This window comes from Alosa alosa, unplaced genomic scaffold (genome assembly GCF_017589495.1).
Source record: "Alosa alosa isolate M-15738 ecotype Scorff River unplaced genomic scaffold, AALO_Geno_1.1 AALO_1.0_unplaced_578, whole genome shotgun sequence".
NCBI classification, from domain to species: domain Eukaryota; kingdom Metazoa; phylum Chordata; class Actinopteri; order Clupeiformes; family Clupeidae; genus Alosa; species Alosa alosa.
This window is the reverse complement of record NW_025962739.1, coordinates 1-7,500: the sequence shown is the minus strand read 5'-3', so window position 1 is coordinate 7,500 and position 7,500 is coordinate 1. Positions and strand designations below refer to the sequence as shown.

Here is a 7,500-nt window from a genome sequence, read left to right as displayed (position 1 = left end):
AGCATTAAAGAAGTGGGCATGCATGGTGAATATCTGTCAGGATTTCCCCATGCACACCACACTTACCCTGTGTAAGATGTATGCCTCAACAATGTGTGCATTAAAATAAGTGAGGCATGCAGATAGACACCTGATGAGGCATCTACCTGCACTCCACTCTTACCCTAGCCTGTTTTGTAGTTTTTGTTTATGTATGTCACCCAACATGTAGTGCGATTAAAAGAGAGTAAAGCGTGCTGTGTGCTTCCAGGACAAGGCGTGTGCATGAGCCGCATGAGGAGGGTGGTGCCGGGGCCCAGGGCCAATAGATAACCCACAGGACCCAACCAATGCCAAAACCACACAGCTTTACCCCAGGACCGAAGTCTCCCAAGCCATCCAATGGGGCCCCGCAGAATAACGATGGGAGAGGCAGAGAGAAAGAGTGAAATTAGTAAAGTTATCAGAGAATGTAAATAAAAGGGGGAGGGAAAGAAGGGGATGCTATTTATATTACTACTAATAATAATAATAATAATAATAATAACAATAATAGTTCCAGCTACCCTCCCCCTGCCTAGTGTTCGATGATATGTGTATCTGTTGATGAAGTGTGTTATGATCGTGGTGGAGATGGAACTCAGGCAAAGAGGGTCAGGACTGTAAGTAGGTGATAAAGGGGTACCAAGGAGAGGTTGTATCCTGAGTATTGATTAAGTTTGTAGTTGATAGGTTTTCTAATGATATATAGTCTGTTAACAAGTTTTTCCAATGAGTGATGTGAGCTTTTTCCTAGATTTCCAGTTCATGAGGATTGTTTTCTTTACGATAGTCAGCTTACCAGTAGTGTTTTATTGCCGGAGTTGCTTAAATTGACTGTGGATGTATCACCAAGTATGCATAAGGAAGGGGATGCTGGGATGTGACAGCCAAAGATGGAAGAGAGAGATTTTGTGACACTCACCCAGAAGTGGTTGATTGGAGTGCAATGCCAAACCGCATGAATGTATGTATCTGCTTATTTTGTGTGCAGTGAGTGCAAAGATCCGAGCCAAACCCCATTTTGCCAATTTATGTGCAGTGTAGTGGAATCTGTGAAGAACCTTGTATTGTATTAGTTGTAGATTACTATTCTTTGTCATGAGGTAGATGTTTTTGCACATTTTGGTCCAGAAGTCGGCACCGGAGTAATTGATAAGTCTGATTCCCATTTGTGATATGGCAGGCCAATTGTTTTTTCTGAACAAGATATAATTTTGTAAATTTGGGAGAGTATTTTTTGGGAGAGGGAATATTAAGCAGCTCTGAGATTGGTGGGGAAATGTCAAGGTTAGCTGTCTGGATGTTAATTTTTCCTAGGATAGATGATTTAATTTGCAGGTATTGTAAGAAGTGTTTACTCGATGCCGCGGCTTCTGGACCAAACAGGAAAATGAGGCCAGATTATTGTCTTGAAGAATGTGTTGAAGGTGAGTGATGCCCTTTCCCATCCATGTGTGAAAGTTAAGTGTTTTTTATTGACGGTGAAATCTGGGTTATTCCAAATCGGGTGCTAATTGATGGTGCTATAGGTGAATTAGTGATGTGGTAGAATCTCCACCAGGCTGTCAGAGTAGCTGAAATTGTTGGGGCTTTGAAGGATGGATGTTTTTTTTTTTTTTTACTGCAGAAAGGGAGATCTGAGATTTTAATTTCTTTACAGATTGTTTGTTCTAGGTCTAACCAGGTGTTGTCTGAGGGGGTGGGGTGTAGCCATTTGTGGATGAAGTGGAGCTGGTTGGCCAGGGCATAGTGCTGGAAGTGTGGGGCCTCTAGTCCTCCCATTGCTTTTGGTTTTGGAGAGTGGCGAAGTTTGATCCTTGGGGTCTTATCTTCCAGTAGAATTTAGTGATTAATGAATCGAGAGACTTAAACCAGAGGGTGGTGGGCTGGGTTGGAATCATAGAGAATAGATAGTTTATTTTGGGCAGTATTGTCATTTTGATTACTGAGATTCTGCCCATGATGGATAATGGGAGGTTCTTCCAGCGTTGAAGGTCATCATCTATTGAAGTGAGTAGAGGGGAATAATTTAGGCTAAATAAGTCTGACAGCCTGGGGGGGACTTTTATCCCTAAGTAAGTGATATAGTTAGTGCAGAGGGGATAGGTGAAGAGTTATTGTCACATCCCAGCTGTTGGGATGTAATGGGAGAACTGCAGATTTATTCCAATTGATTGAGTATTCAGAAATTTTAGAGAATGTGTCAATGAGTTTGATGGTTTCTTCTACTGATGTTGTGGGGTCTTGAAGAAAGAGAAGAATGTCGCCAGCATAAAGGCTGATTTTGTGATGCATATATGGAGTCTGGACACCTTTTGATGAGGGGGTTCTGACGGATGGCAGCTGCTAGGGGTTCAATGAAGATTGTAAATAGTGAGGGGAGAGTGGGCACCCCTGTCTAGTTCCCCGTGAAGAGTGAAACTTTGTGATGTTAGTCCATTGGTGATTACTGTGGCTGAAGGAGAGGTATATAGAAGTTTAATCCAGTTAATGAACGACTCGGGCTGCCAAACCTCCCTAATGTGGAAAAACAGGAAATTCCAGTTCACCCTATCAAAAGCTTTTTCTGCGTCCAGAGTTGCTATGATGGTATTATCTTGAAAATTTGTAGAGTGATACATTATATTTAACAGTCTGCGGGTGTTGGTGGATGAAATTCTACCTTTAATGAAGCCTGTTTGGTCTGGGTGGATAATGGATGGGGTGACCTCTGCTAATCTGTGTGCTAGCATTTTTGCGATTATCTTATTGTCCACATTGAGGAGAGAAATTGGTCGGTAGCTGGATGGCAATGTTGGGTCCTTATTGGGCTTGAGGAGCAGTGAAATTGAGGCTGTGGTGGAACTAGTTGGAAGACGCCCTTTCTGTTTTGATTCATTAATCATTCTGATGAAAAGTGGAGCTAAGATGGTCCAAAATTGTTTGTAGAACTCAGCAGGAAAGCCATCCGGACCTGGTGCTTTATTATCGGGCATCTGTTTCAGAGCATCAAACAGTTCTTGTTGAGTTATAGGTGATTCTAGGTTTTTATTTCGTCTCATTGAGTTGTGGTAATTGGATGCTGTTTAGGAAAGAGTCTATGAATTCCTGGTTGGGGTTTATTTCTGAAGAATATAGTTTATTGTAAAACTGGTAAAAAACATGATTTATTTCTTCAGGTGAGCTGGTTAGCTTCCCCTGCTGAGTTCTTTATGACCGGATTGTTGATTTTTCTTTGTTACGTTGGATTTGATTTGCTAAGCATTTACCTGATTTATTGCTATGGTGGAAGTTTTCCTGCCTTAGACGGTGAATCATAAATTGAGTGTGTTTATTGAGTATTTCATTGAGTTTGAATTTATGTTTCCTAAGTTTTGCCTGTGTTTCTTCAGTTGGGTTGCTTGCATTGGTTTCTTCTAACTGTTTAATTTTATTGTTGAGTTCTACTTCCTGTTCTTTTTTTTTCCTTCTTTTTTTTGTATACTGAATATGAGATGATTCTTCCTCTGAGTACTGCTTTTCCTGTTTCCCACAGAAGGGAAGGAGATGATTCAGGGGAGCCGCTCATTTCTAGAAAGAATGCCCACTCTCTCCCAACAAAACTGATGAAATTTGGGTCTTGTAAGAGGGATGTATTAAAACGCCATTTGCTAATTGGTCGCTGTTGGTTCAAGTATGTTCCATTTAATTGTAACTGGGGCATGATCGCTAATGACTATGGGATGAATAGTTGAATCAGAGATATTTTTCATTATAGAGTTGCTGGTTAGAAAATAATCAATAATGGAATAGGAGTGGTGGACCGAGAGAAAAAAAGAGTAGCATTTGGAGTCTGGGTGCTGAAGCCACAACAATCGCCAAGGCCAGAATCGCCATGAACTGTTTTATTGTTTTTGTGGATTGCCAGATTCGCTTTGCTTTTAGAGTGATCAGATCTGTCAAATGTGGGGTCTAACACTGTATTAAAGTCATATGCAATTATGATGGGACAGCCCGATAGAGTTGAGATGGAGGTGAAGAGGTTCTGAAAGAAAACTGGGTTGTCTGTATTAGGGCCATAAACATTAACAATTGTTACAGGGTATTGTGAATTGAGATGTTTATGATGACAAAACGCCCTTCTGGGTCTGTGATGGTGGCGCTATGGATGAATGAGATTCTTTGTTAATCAGAATGCAAACTCCCTTTGTTTTGTATTGTAAATGAGATGAGAAAAATGTGATTGAATTGTCTTGATTTGATGCGGGTGTAGTCTAATTCTGAGAGATGAGTTTCTTGTAGGAGACATATGTCAGCTTTTAAACTATCCAAATGATTTAAGATTTTCAGCCTCTTTGCCTGAGATCCAATCCCACGGATGTTCCAGGTCAGGAATGTAAGTGTTACCATGTTGTGATTGTACAGTTATGAAAATGTTTGATAAGGTGGGTATTGTGTGTGTGTGAGAGTGTGTGCAGGTGTCAGTTAGATAGGAGAGGGGGGAGGGGGGGTGGAGGAATAGGTGTGTAATGTGGTGTGCGAATGAGATGTAAAGGGTAGGGGCTGAGAAGAATATAGAGCATAAAGAGGTAGGAATTTGGTTCTGGAGTGGTGACAGCATGAACATTTCCTGTTTAGCATTGAAAACATACAGATCATAATTTGACTTTAGCCTATAGACATAATAAACAAAAACAGACAGGACACACAAGCAAACATGTATTGACAAAACACCATGAATAACATTAAACATTGAGAGAGCAAAAGAGAATGGGTGGGTAGGGGGAGCAAAAGGAATGAAACATAAGAAGAGAGAAGAGAGAGGTGATCCAAGCATCAGTAGGCAGTGGGTTAGAGAGAGTTGAGGGTGACAATGTTATAATCAAGATGTATGTTGGCATGATGTATGATGTGCTATAGCCAGGTGGTGATATTGGGGTTGCGATACAGAGTTCCATTGACATACAGTTTATCGACTGACAGTGCTGCTCGTTTGCCCTCTTGCCTGAGTTGTTTCATTATGGGCAAGAGGGCTCTTCTTCTTTCCTGTATTACTTGTGGGAATTGGTCGTTTAGTCCGAATGAAGTGCCTTTCAGTTCTTTCCCTTTGCTTTTGATGAGTTCTTTGTGTTTGAAGTGTTCGAACTTGGCGATAATTGGAGGAGGTTTTTTATTGTCTTTGGAAGTGAGACGGTGTACACGGTGGAAGGTAATCTTGTCAACTGTTTCTGGCGGTAGTTTGAGAGATGACTGCAAGAATTCTTTAACTGCTTTCTGGGTCGTCGGGTGTATCTTTTAGAAGTTGGCAGGGAATTCCAGAAAAATGAGGTTATCGCGCATGCTGCGGCACTGGAGGTCTAGGATTGTTTCTTTCATGATCCGATTTTCGCTGGTGAGTTGATTAACATGGTCGGATAAGTTTGTAATATTTCCTTTGAGTTCACGGTTTTCTAATGCGAGTGTGTCGATCTGTGATTGGGAAAATTCGAGGCTGGCTTTAAGTCCTTAATATCTGCGTGCAGATGTTCCAGTATTGCAAGTTTGTTGTTTATGGATTGTAGTAAACTGACCTCGATGGATGTAGAAGTAGCGCAAGCGGTAGGTGATTCTGGTTCAGTCTCTGTTGAGTAGTCACGAGTGCGTTTCTTGCTGGGTTCAGATGACATAACGTCCAGAATGAAGAGGTTGCCGTTGGAAAAGGTGGAGAATATAATCCGGTTTTTGATGAGAGTTGTAGAGAGGTAGTGGTTGTTTTTAGTAGAAGAAAAATAAAGTTTTGTATTTCTGTTTACAAGCGTCAGTGTTCAGTGCGCTGCCATTTTGGATCTCACCCAAAGTCTCGCGATGTTCAGTCAGATGACACAATCTAAAATCACACAATTTTAACGTAGTTTGAAAGGGACAGGATTCAGGAATAGGCTACTAAGACAGGCCCCTCTTCTGTCTGACTCACCTCATGTTACCCCTGTATGCATTATAGACTGGCTTCTGACAGAAATTACGTTTTGTGCCAACATGTAGAAACACTAGGCCTACTACAGCCTTTAATTGGTGAATGGAGGTGCAAATTCCTTTCTTTGGTTATTGTCCGCGATTCACATTAACTGTAGGCTATCACGTATTGTAAACGCCGCCAGATCACGTTTTGCCTGCATGGATGCGTGATTGAGTGCACATCTAAATAATATGCAAGATGCAACAATCATTTCTAAGAGGCCTATACACGGTAATTTCTGGCATTACTACTAGCATATGATGCATTATTTATGTTGAAAGACGTGAAAGAAATGACACAGGCACAAATTCATCATTTAAAATAAAACGTTTCACTTTCACTATCATTGCGAGAATAGGCTACAATTTGGAAAATGTTCCCTTTCAGTCTGATCGGCTCCAAACATGTATGGGATTTCCTTAGCCTGTGCTACACCTTTCCAAGAAGTTTTGTGAAAATTGTACCGGTAGCTTTTGCGATATTGTTGACAGCCATACCTCACCGCAGTAGGGTGCAGTAAATGTAAGCTTTTGATAGCGCACGCCACTAACGAAAAACGGACAAACCACTCAGGGGTGTAGGCTACTCTGGAACCATAGGTCACTAATTTGTGCGTTATTTACATTTGATTACATTTCAGATACGTGTTGGTTTCCTGTAGGCCTAGTATAGCGTTTATTCTTTCTTTATTTTTCTATGTCCGAATATTGGGGGGGACATTTTGGTCATATTTGAATATTGGGGGGGACACGTCCCCCTCAATGTCTATGGTGACTACGGCCCTGCTGTGTGTATGTGTGTGTGTATGTGTGTGTGTGTGTGTGTGTGTGTGTGTGTGAGTGTGTGTGTGTGTGTGTGTGTGTGTGTGTGTGTGTGTGTATGTGTGTGCGTGTATCACCCTTTGTTGAAGAAAACGGACCATCCAGTGACAAACTTGGGATCTCTGGTGAAGAGGAGGAAGGCGAAGATGATGAAGAAGAAAGCGATGGCACTCTCCGCAAACCTGCCGCGACACAAACTGTGTGAGTGGGTGTTTGTGTAGATGTGTGTGTCTGTCTGTGTGTTATGTAGTGTGTGTGTGTGTGTGTGTGTGTATTATAGAGGGTGTGTGTGTGCGTGCGTGTGTGTATTATATTGGGTGTCAATGTGTGTGCATACGATAGAGGTCCGAGTTTCTTGTAGTCCTCATCGATGACCGCTTGCGCTTTTGCCTCTGCAGCGGCCCTCTCATCCTGCTTTCTTATACACAACCTGTAAACAAACAAACTCAAATGTACAGCAGCATACAGGCCATCACCACTTACTTGCAAATACTACTGTATATCGTTCTCTCTAGTGAGTGGGTGGTGATTTGGAGAATCACACCATTGAGCAATAATAAGCTTAGTCTATGTCTGTCTTTCAGAGAAGAGAGAAGGAAGCTCTGATATACTTAGAGCAGGGTTTTTTTTTTTAATTCGGTGAATGCGAGCCTCCCTTTAAAGTACATAAGGACAGCTGTTGCCTCTGATCTGGTGTTGATGCCC

The 7,500-nt window shown here is 41.6% G+C and overlaps 1 long non-coding RNA gene across 1 annotated transcript in view; it reads right to left on the bottom strand.

Moving 5' to 3' along the window:
* LOC125290469 overlaps positions 1-7,222 on the bottom strand; it is an 8,875-nt gene extending 1,653 nt beyond the window's left edge. Inside the window, exons 1-2 of the long non-coding RNA XR_007192810.1 lie at positions 7,133-7,222; positions 6,873-6,977 (exon numbers count right to left, since the gene is read on the bottom strand). This is a non-coding gene — a long non-coding RNA (uncharacterized LOC125290469). The remainder of the gene's footprint in view (positions 1-6,872; positions 6,978-7,132) is intronic.
* Between the last annotated feature and the right edge of the window lie 278 nt (positions 7,223-7,500).